Source organism: Benincasa hispida, chromosome 1 (genome assembly GCF_027475165.1).
Source record: "Benincasa hispida cultivar pf3 chromosome 1, pf3_genome.v1.1, whole genome shotgun sequence".
Taxonomy (NCBI): Eukaryota; Viridiplantae; Streptophyta; class Magnoliopsida; order Cucurbitales; family Cucurbitaceae; genus Benincasa; species Benincasa hispida.
This window is the reverse complement of record NC_143478.1, coordinates 43675786-43686674: the sequence shown is the minus strand read 5'-3', so window position 1 is coordinate 43686674 and position 10889 is coordinate 43675786.

The window sequence follows — 10889 nt, the reverse complement described above, 5'->3', positions numbered from 1 at the left end:
AGAAACAAACTTTTTGAACCGATACCGGATTGGGTTGTTAGTATTAACATATTCTTTTGTCACCTATAACAGTTGTAAAAATTTAAGTAAATATGTCGATGTGTTAAGAAGATTTAGTCATTCTTGAACCTGAAAATGATGGGGGACAGTAATATTGACGTAGAACTTGATGAATTATTAAGAAACGATAGAAGTGTAAAACATGATCTTAAGTTGGTACCGTCAGAGATGTTCACACAAATAAATTGAGAAATTACTAATTCAACTTGTGAATAGGGGTCAACATTGGAGGAAATGGGTAGATACATAGATAATTTTAGTTTAATACAAAAAGTAATATTATTTGACACTAAAAAAGATTTACAACTAACTGTAAAAAAATATTGTGTGGCAGAACATTGTGAGATTGTCGTAGTAGAATCAATTAAGATATTTGGTATGTGAGATATAAACAGTGGAAGGATGGTTGTGATTGGTGGTTACGAGCATGTCAGCGTAAAACTCATGGGATGTTTGAAATTACCAGAATTGAAGGGGAGCCCTCATGTTTGTACTTAGAATTGATACAAGATAATTCACAACTTGATTCAAATTTTATGAGTATCGAAATCCAAAATACGGTTAGAGTTGATCCTTAGGTACATTGGCCCTACTCCTAGAAGCAATTAAAAAGCAATGTGTTTATAATGTTAATTATAGACAGGTATGGCGAGCCAAGAGAAAAGCATTGATTCCTATGTTTGGTGATTGGGAGAAATCATATTCAAAACTTTCGTATTGGTTGAGTGTTGTTGTGCATTACAATCCTAGAACACAATCGGATTAGTATTTCTTTCCATCTGACGTGCCAGGTACTACTATTTTTGGTCGAGTTTTTCTGGTCCTTTTGTTCTGCAAAAAGGGTTCAAATATTGCAGACCATTAATTCAGATTGATAGAACTCATCTCTACGGAAAGTATAAGGGAAAATTATTGACTACCTTATCTATTGATGCAAACGTGCATATATTTCCTCTTGCTTTTGCTATTGTTGAAGGTGAAAACTCGTCCAGTTGGTTATGGTTTTCATGGGCATTGCGTGAATATGTTACCCAACGAGATGGTATTTGCATGAACAAGTGGCAGTCATTCAAGATTCCATGCTCTCATGTAAGTGAAGTTTGTAATTACATGTGTTTGACATATATACTTCTCATTGATGAATGATACAAGTTGTCTCATTGTAAGTGATGTTATGAAGGTCACTTCGATTTAATACAACACCCAGATTATTGGCCAGAATTATCATTTACAAAAGCTCGTCCAAATGCGGACTTACTAAGAGAACAAGGTCACCCAAAAAGTGCGCAAATTTATAATGAAATGGATTAGATAGAGGCTAGCCAAAAAGTTCGATGAACAATTTGCAAGGGAGAAAGACATAAGAAGCGTACTTGTCCACAACATACATTAAGTGCTGTCTTTTTGGGCCATTTATGACTTTGTTATGTAATCCATTTTTTATGTAATTGTACTTTTTATGTAATAGACTTTTTATTTTTTTATGAAATGGATTTTGTTATGTAATTTGAAGTTCTTAGTAATGGATTTTATTATGTAATAGATTTTTTAATGTAATGGATTTTGTTATGGAATTGACTATATGTAATGTAATTTAAATTTCTTGGGTAATGGATTTTTTTATGTAATGTGTTTATATTCTTTTAGTGTTTATGCATCATGGAGCCTGGTCCTTCTAATCTTATACAACTATATCAACAAAATACCCCTCGTTCACAATCGATATGTGATAGTTCTTCTACTGTAGTTTTGAGTTGTCGGAGAAAGGAAGCACTTGCACAACATATTATCTCGTTTGATCCACGTATTATTCCTTACGTACAACAGGTTGATTTTCTTGGGATTGCACAGATTGGATTTATCCAACTTAATTAACACCTCATTACTGCTTTAGTAGAGCATTGGAGACCAGAAACCCACACATTTCACATGTCTTGTGGGGAATGTACAATTACGTTGCAGGATGTTGCTATTCAGTTTGGATTACGAGTCAATGGAGAACCTTTGATAGGTTCATTACAATATGATTGGAAAACTGTTTGTGACAAGCTTTTGGGCGTTCGATCAAATGATTTGAAAGATTCAAGATTGAGTATCCCGTGGTTAGCATCCCAATTTCCTAAATTGCCTCCCGATGCCGACGACATCAGCATACGTAGGTATACACGAGCATATATTATGAGCTTATTGGAGGATTTTTTTCGATGAAAAGTCGAACATTCTGGTACATCTTATGTTTCTCCCTCTGCTGTCTGATTTCAAGCATGTTGGTATATACTCATGGGGTGGTGCCTGTCTTGCATAGCTTTATATAAAACTTTGTCAGACTATTAATGCACAAACATTGGAAATAGCGGGACCACTGATTCTACTATAGGTATGGGCCTATGATAGATTTAAAGTCATATCACCACAAGTCCAATTACAGGCCTTAGTGCCAGATATTATTTCATTTATATATTTATTCCATTATCATTTTATGTAATAAAACAAATTAATTGCATTTTTTTTATAATTTTAGATGAAGTCGTGTATTAGCTACCTTTGAACAATCAACAAATATGTTGCTAGTATATCGACAAATATTTGACAGACTGATGCACAATCAGGTAAAAAATGTATACTAAAAACTTTTTAGGTGTCTAATTATTTTTTTCAAATTAATTGGATACCACACACGCAAGATATTTGGTCATTACATCCTTTTACTGTCTTGATGGTCAAGATATCTGTTGACAGTTAGTCCTCTTATATGCTTCCATATAGTAGAGTGACATCATATAGATCGTGTATTGAGATAGTTCTGTCTGCGACAAATGATACCTTCGTTGTGTTATACACTCTCAACACTACACCAAATTGATTTGAGAGTGTAGAACCTCTTCAAAGCTCGATCTCCAGCTGCAATCTTCTCCAAATCTTGTTGCAGACCACCTCAAGATCTTTCTCACTATTCTTTTGGTGCTCTAGCTTGAGTTGTGGGATTCAAAACAAGCTTGAATCAAAGGATGAAGGAGAATAGCTCACAGTAGCAATCTGGTTGAAGAACACTTTCTTCAGCCCGAATTTTCTCTAAAATTATCTATTTATTGCATGTCTGAAATTCACTCCAAACTCTTCGATATATTGCAGATCAACATGCAAGGGAGAGAGTTGCATTAGTTGCAGCTCATGCTTGGAGTAACACAAGGTAATGTTGATGGCTTTTTGTGTGAGCAAGTAGAAGATGGACAATGGAAAACATGATTTTTCCATTTGTGTTTTGTTTTGCCAATTTTCCAATTTTATCACAAAATCAAAACTTGATATTTCTAAAAAACTAAAAAATAAAATTAATTTAATAAATTAGTTTTTAAATAAAACTAATTAATTTAATATCAAATATTAAATTAATTTTTACACACATTCATCTTTATATATTTAAATCATATTTAAATATAAATTCTCCTATTGATTTAATTCACAAATTAAACATGTAATTATATCTCATATAATTACTAATTCCGTTAATTCTAATTTGAGCATTTCAAATTAACTTATCACGCTATTCTAGAACTAGTCCATTTACGAGCTAGTAGGGGGATATGGCGGACCTATAAATCATGGGCTCCAACGATTCAAAATTAATTGGCTAAACTCATTAGACCAGATTAATCCCCATTCCGTAACTGATGAGTCACTCCACTAAAGCCCATAGTTGCACTCCCCTCACTATAGATATATTATGTCCACATGATTTAAACATAATCAGCAAGTCGACCCTTCATAGGTTGTTCGTAATAACGGCTAGGTCAAATATCTATTTTACCCCCGAGATTACGTCTTATTTCTCAAGTTCCTACTGATCCTCTAATGAACAACTAGTTTGTGATCTAATCACTAAACCAAACTCTCTTAACCCAGTGAGAGGGTGAGGCCCCTTGTTCAAGACCTGGATTCAGTACTTGAGAGAACAACCTTTCTTCTATCTCTAAATCGGGTAGGTATGAACTCCGTCTTGCATCCTATGTCCCCAGCTATCTACTAGGTCTTACCCTACAATGGGAGTCTTATTGAACCGACACTGTTGAGCCAACCCTCACCTATGCAAATCTAAGGGTAATTCTGAATAAACAAAAGTTCATAGTTAGCTCAGGATTAAGATCGAATTACCTAGGTCATATAGGTGAAATAGTCAATCTTATATAGTAAACAACATTATAAAGTAAGAATGACTTATTTCTTGGTCCGATCTTATGCAAACTCATTGCATAGGACGCCCCCCACTCCTCATGTCATATCATGTACAAATAAGAATCACATCGTATGTAGCACTTTACAACTCTTTGTAACAACTACAGAGTAGGCCGCATCCAATGGTGTTACCAGAATAAGGTACCCAACCTTATTCATGTACCATAGATCATTTTGACTATTTACTCGAATCTGATCCACTCTTATGTCTCCACATAAAGTTCAGTACTCATGCAATAGTCATGGGTCTTAGTTTATTGGATTTAGAATTTCATACAATTTATGAAATCAATAATAAGTATATTGATTATAGAAAATGTTTATCATTTTACAAACTGCGAGTTTTAGGACATAAAACCCAACATGCTCACGAGTGGTGTATACTGCCTATCGCATAGCAAATCGAGAGCATACACGACAGCTCAACGTTTCTAAATGATCGTATACACGCGTGCAATTTACTAAACGATCGTCTAGCTTTTTCCTATATGATCGCGCACCTAAGCGTTTACTAATCGATCATCTATACGATCACACCTCTTTTACTACACGATCGTCTACCTTTACTCAAACGATCAAGCATTGTCTATACGATAGACACCTGATATCTCCCACTTACTTGGTCGTGGTAAACGATTATGCTTTCCTCCTTCCCTCTACCAAATCCAACAGAGCCTACACCTCCTGGATTCTCACACCGAGAATATCGAGGGTTCCAAGTGTGGTGTCTTTCCTACTGCCATGTTTGTGAGGAGGTCGTTCGTAGGTAGACGATTTGGTGGACGATTACTTGGACATTCTTAGCGAGAGCGAGAGAAGCGGTCCTTGGATGAGAACAATTTTTTTTTTTTTTTTTTTGTGAAGAAGGATTCTTCAACTGGTATATTTCTTGTTCTCTTGTTGTTGTTAAAGTTCAAAGCATGCCTGTAATTTGTAGTTAATGCATAATTTATCTGTTTGATTATGAATGCGGCAATTCTGTCACAATGAGTTTGAAACGATCTTGCTTTCGCTCAGAGGTACTCTTTGTTTAGGTCAGGAAGTTCCTGACAGATCTAGAAGTTGTTCCAAACATGTCTAGGCCCATCATCCTCTATTGTGACAGTAGTCGTGCTGTGGCGAACTCTAGGGAGCCCAGGAGTCACAAGCGCGACAAACATATAGAGCGGAAGTATCATCTCATCGAGATAGTGCATCAAGGGGTCGTGATAGTGATGAAGATCGCTTTAGAGCACAACGTTCTAACCCGTTTACGAAAGCTCTAACGACTATAGTTTTTTAGGGTCACCTTCTGAGTATGGGTCTACAGGACCGCCCGCGGCTGGACTAAGGCAAGTGGGAGATATTTTTGTATTGGGCCTTAATGCCCTAGTTTATTATTTTGTACTATTTGTATGTACACCTCACTCGCTTTAGAACAAATGGGAGATTGTTGGGGATGATGCCCTAAACTCTCGTTGAGTCCTGTAGTTTGTAAATACAATTTTGAACAAACGCTTGTGATTTATAATACATGATATTTTCTTCATTTTTGTCTATGAACATTGGATGTTTTAATTTCTTTACTACAAACCAATAAACTAAGATCCCTGGTTGTCGTTTGTAACTTAAGCATGTATGCAGAGACATACAGATGGATCATGTCTTAAGTGATAACCAAAATGGTCTGTATTATATGGATATAGGAGGGAAACCTTATCTTGGTAACTTTATGAATGCGACCTGCTTTGTAGAATAGTTACAAGTGTTGTGATTTGCTACAGATGGTCTGATCCTGATCATTCATGTGGAGATATGCGAGCGGAGATGTCCTATACAAAGAAGTTTGTATAAGACCGGACCACGAAGTATTTTAGTCTCGTTATATAACGTCGTTCATGACAGATACTTCACTTTACTAGGATGCCCATAGGTAACATGACCTCGATCTTGAGTGAGTTGGGAACTTCTGCCTTTGAGGGTGGTCCTTTGATTTGCATGGGTGCGAGTGGCCAGATTGCCGACTCAAACCTACTACTTTCGGGATTCATCTGATTTGGGAGCTGGGAACTCAGCTACACAAGATGGAATTCACTCATTCCTCGAAGTAGGGGTAAGTAGATAGATTGCTCCCTTAAGGACTGATCCTGGGGCTTGAACGATGTGGCGCCACACACCTTCTCATAGCCCGAGAGGTGTCCACATATAGTAGGACTATGTTGTATTGTTCATTAGAGGGATCAGTGGTATTTAAGGAGTTAGATGTAACTATAGGGGCAAAACGGTAAATTGGTCCAACTATACTTACGAGCATCTGTGAAGGGTTATCGTACTGTTGATTGGTTATATTTGATGGACACAGAAATATATCTGTGGTGAGAAGAGTGCAACTATCGGTCTTTAGTGGAATGTCTGGCAGTTAACGGATGGTGGATCTCGTAGCTAAAGAGTTTAGTCAGCTATTCACGTACCGTTGGAGCTTCGAGCCATAGGTCCATAAAGTCCCCTTGGTAGCTTAATGGATTCAAGTTGAGAATCAGTTTTTGGGTCAGTTTGAAGTGTTCAAATTGATAAGAGGGAGTTCGATTATATATGATATGATTGACATTATTTATGATATATATTAATTGGAGGAAAATGATATAAATGTGATTTATATCTAATAGGGGAGAAAAGGACTATGGTTAATGTATTGCATATGATGTGATATTAAACCATAGATTATAAATATAATAAGATTATATTTATTTTTAATTAAACAATTATGGGATGATTGTTGCTCGATTTTTCTCCGTAACCGAATGAGATTGTAGGAGGTTGCATTCTGTTTTCATAACTGAAGGATAAAATGAAAATTGTTTTCATTTTGCAAAGGATCAAATATTCGCTTCACGAGTGGTGTATACTGCCTATCGCGTAGCAAACTGAGAGCATACCAAACAGCTCAATGTTTCTAAACGATCGTATACACGCGCACAGTTTACTAAACGATCGCATATGATTTGCTAAACGATCGTCTAGCTTTTTCCTACACAATCACACGTCTGAGCATTTACTAAACGATCGTTTATACAATCACGCCCCTTTTACTACACGATCGTCTACCTTTACCTAAACAATCAAGCATCATCTATAGATATACACCTGATATCTCCCACTTGCTTGGTCGTGGTAAACGATTGTGCTTTCCTCCTTCCTTCTACCAAATCCAACAGAGCCCACACCTCCTGGATTCTCACACCAAGAATACCAAGGGTTCCAAGTGGTGGTGTCCTCTCTGCTGTTGTGTTCATGAGGAGGCCATTTGTGGGTAGACGATTTGATGAACGATTATTTGGACATTCTCAGTGAGAGCGAGAGGAGCAGTCCTTGGACGAGAACGAGTTTTTTTTTTTTTTTTTTTTTTTTTTTTTTTTTTTGTGAAGAAGGATTCTTCAACTGGTATGTTTCTAGTTCTCTTGTTGTTATTAAAGTTCAAAGCATGTCTGTAATTTGTAGTTAATGCATAATTTGTTTGTTTGATTGTGAAAGCGGTAATTCTGTCACAATAAGTTTGGAACGATCTTGCTTCCGCTCAAAGGTACTCTTTGTTTAGAGTTCCGTCAAAATCGAGGTAAGCTAGTTACTGCCGGTTCGCCCTCGAACATAAATGGTGTTAAGTATGTGATTGCATTATGTATACTGGATTGAAATGCTATGACTTATTGTGTTGGGCTGTTGAGGGGAGTTATAGAGGCCTACGTTTATGCCATGGGAATTTATGATTTCATGTGAATGTCGCGGTGTTTGAATAGTGGATGGACTTTGTGACTATTCTGCAAACTCTTAAGCATGATTTAAGATTATGATTGTATGCTTATGACTATATTAGACTGATAGTGACTGTTAGTATTTTTATCGGTTATGCACATCGCATGTTGTGAGTCTTCGAGTTCACACCTTATATCCATGTTTCGGTGCTCCTCTAGGATCAATGCTTATGCCTATGATTGTGCCCCTCCAGGGTCGCTACTCATGAGAACGTGCCTTCAGGTTTGTCCCTTATGCTTATGTCTATACTTATGCCTACGACGCGTACTGTGCATTTAAGTACCGATTGGAAGACTAACAGATACCTAGTGGGCTCAATAGTGGGTTGCTTACTGGGTATACTCATTCTTTCCTCTTCATGTGTTTTGGGTAAGGGAAAAGACCAGTGAATGATAGGAAGAACCCGTGACCCAGCCGTTAGGACTTGACATTGCTTCCACACTTAGGTTTACTTTTAGTTAAAACATGATTTGGTTAAGAGTATAGTATTTAAAGCTCTTGGTTATTTCAATTATTCATTTGTTAGTTTATTTATTTGCTTAATTTGTTCCAAATTAGAGTCAGGGGTACCCCAAATACATTTTTAATAATTTATCGTTTTAGAGCTTTATTAAATGAAGTAAAGGTTTTATTTCTTTTTTCAAACCTTTCCTCAAGTAATATACTGTCAAGCTTATGCATGCATGTAGTAGAGTCTTGAAAGCATAATAAAAAGTTGAGTCGTTACAATTTTTGTTTTTAGAAAATTGAGATCTAAAAACATAAATTTAAAAACAAAAAAACCAAGAACCAAAAACTGAAATGATTACCAAACGGGGACTTAAAAAATAAGTTTTTTGTTTTAAAAACCAAAAAGTGAATTAGTTACTAAACACACCCATTTTTTAAAGAAATCAAAAACCAAAAATAAGAAATGAATGGGTTATCAAATAGACCCTAAATTTGTATTTTATTTTTATAAAACAACAAATTATATATATAACATGTTTCGTAACGGTTTTTTTTTAAATTATTTGAAAATTGTATTTTATTTTTATTTTTATATAAAATGAATAGCAAACTATTTTTATAATATTGTTTCATATATGTATAGGTCAAAACCTGCTCGTTTTGAACATTGCAATTTAACCGCTCCATCAAATATGACAAATGTCGAAATTAAACATTTAGTCCTCACACTTTAGTTTTTTAGGTTTAAATACTATTTTGGTTTTCGTATTTTTGACTTTGGTTCATTTTGATTCTTTTACTTTTAAAATATTCATTTTGGTACTTATACTTTCAACTTTAGTTTATTTTGGTCCATATACTTTCAAAATGTTCATTTTGGTCCTTATAGTTTAAAAAAATTGATCATTTTGGTCCCTTAAAAAAAAAGTAAAAATGAAAATGAAAGGACCAAAATGGAAGACAAGGATCAAAATGAACATTTTAAAAGTACAGAGACCAAAATGAATATTTTGAGAATATAAAGACCAAAATAAATCAAAACCAAAAGTTTAGAGACCAAAGTAGTTTTTTTTTTTTGTTTTGTTTTGTTTTGTTTATCATATGTGGGGTAGTAGAACTAAACCCTTGATTCCGAAGTCGATATAAAAGTTATATGTCAGTTAAGCTATACCTATGTTGACCCTCAAACTTTTGTTTGTAAAAAAAATTTGTATTTAAACTACTCATAACATAAAATACCAAATACATATAATAAACAAACTCGTTTTTAAAATCTAAAAACCAATTAGTTACCAAATGAACCTCGATTAATTTGTAAGTTAATACGTCTAAATTTTATGCTCCATTGAACCCTAAACTTTCAATTTTGTGTCTAAAAGATTCGTTGGTTTAAAATATATTTTAGTTTTTAGATGGTTTTGGTTTGAGTAATAGTGTATCCATTTTCATGCATCTCACTTTTATCACTCACACAAAAAAACAATTAAATTATTATAAAAAATAAATTAAAAGAAATTTTCACATGTCAAATTATGATTGGACAATTTGATGAGGTCTACAAAGATAAGTGCTACCGAAGATGCACAAAGTATTTTTCTTTTGGTTTTGACAAGTGTGTTAATTTCAGTTGTTTTTTAATTATGTGGTGTATACCCTTGCTCGGGGGATTGCTGGTTTGGATGGTGTGTTGGATTTTAGTGGGTCTTCTTGGAGGGAAGATGGGGAGGTTTTTGGATGTATGAGTTTATGGGTTGGTTGTCCACTTGTTTTAAATGAGGATGTCCCCACTCTATTCGTTGGTATTTATTCTTTATGAATTCGCTCTTTAGAAAATATGGATTAAACTTATAATCTGAAGGTTCATAAATAAATAGACACAAATCTTAAAGTTCATAGATTAAATTTGTAATTGATGTTATACACATTACTCTATTTTCAGGGTCTACCGAAATCCCATGTCTAGGTTTTTATTCTACATTGATTTTACAAAAACTATTTATTATTATTATCATTATTTTGATATTCTACTCAACACTATATACCATCCTAGGTGATCATTATAGTTAACAATATGTACAAAATCAATAAAAGCAAATGTAAACATGTTGAGTAAAAGTAAAAGAGGACACATATACATACAGAGTTCGTATAGTTTGTATTCCATTCTTAAAATACCTCAAAACTTTGAATTCAAAAAAATATTTAGCTCATAATGAAGATATAAATATAGTTTAAGAAATTTGACGTTGATTTAAATCATCTCCAAATTATATTTGATAATATATTTATAAACAATAAAACTAATGGTAGTAGTTAATGATAAGTGCGATCAAGACGCTCGTGTAGGCTTATGATGT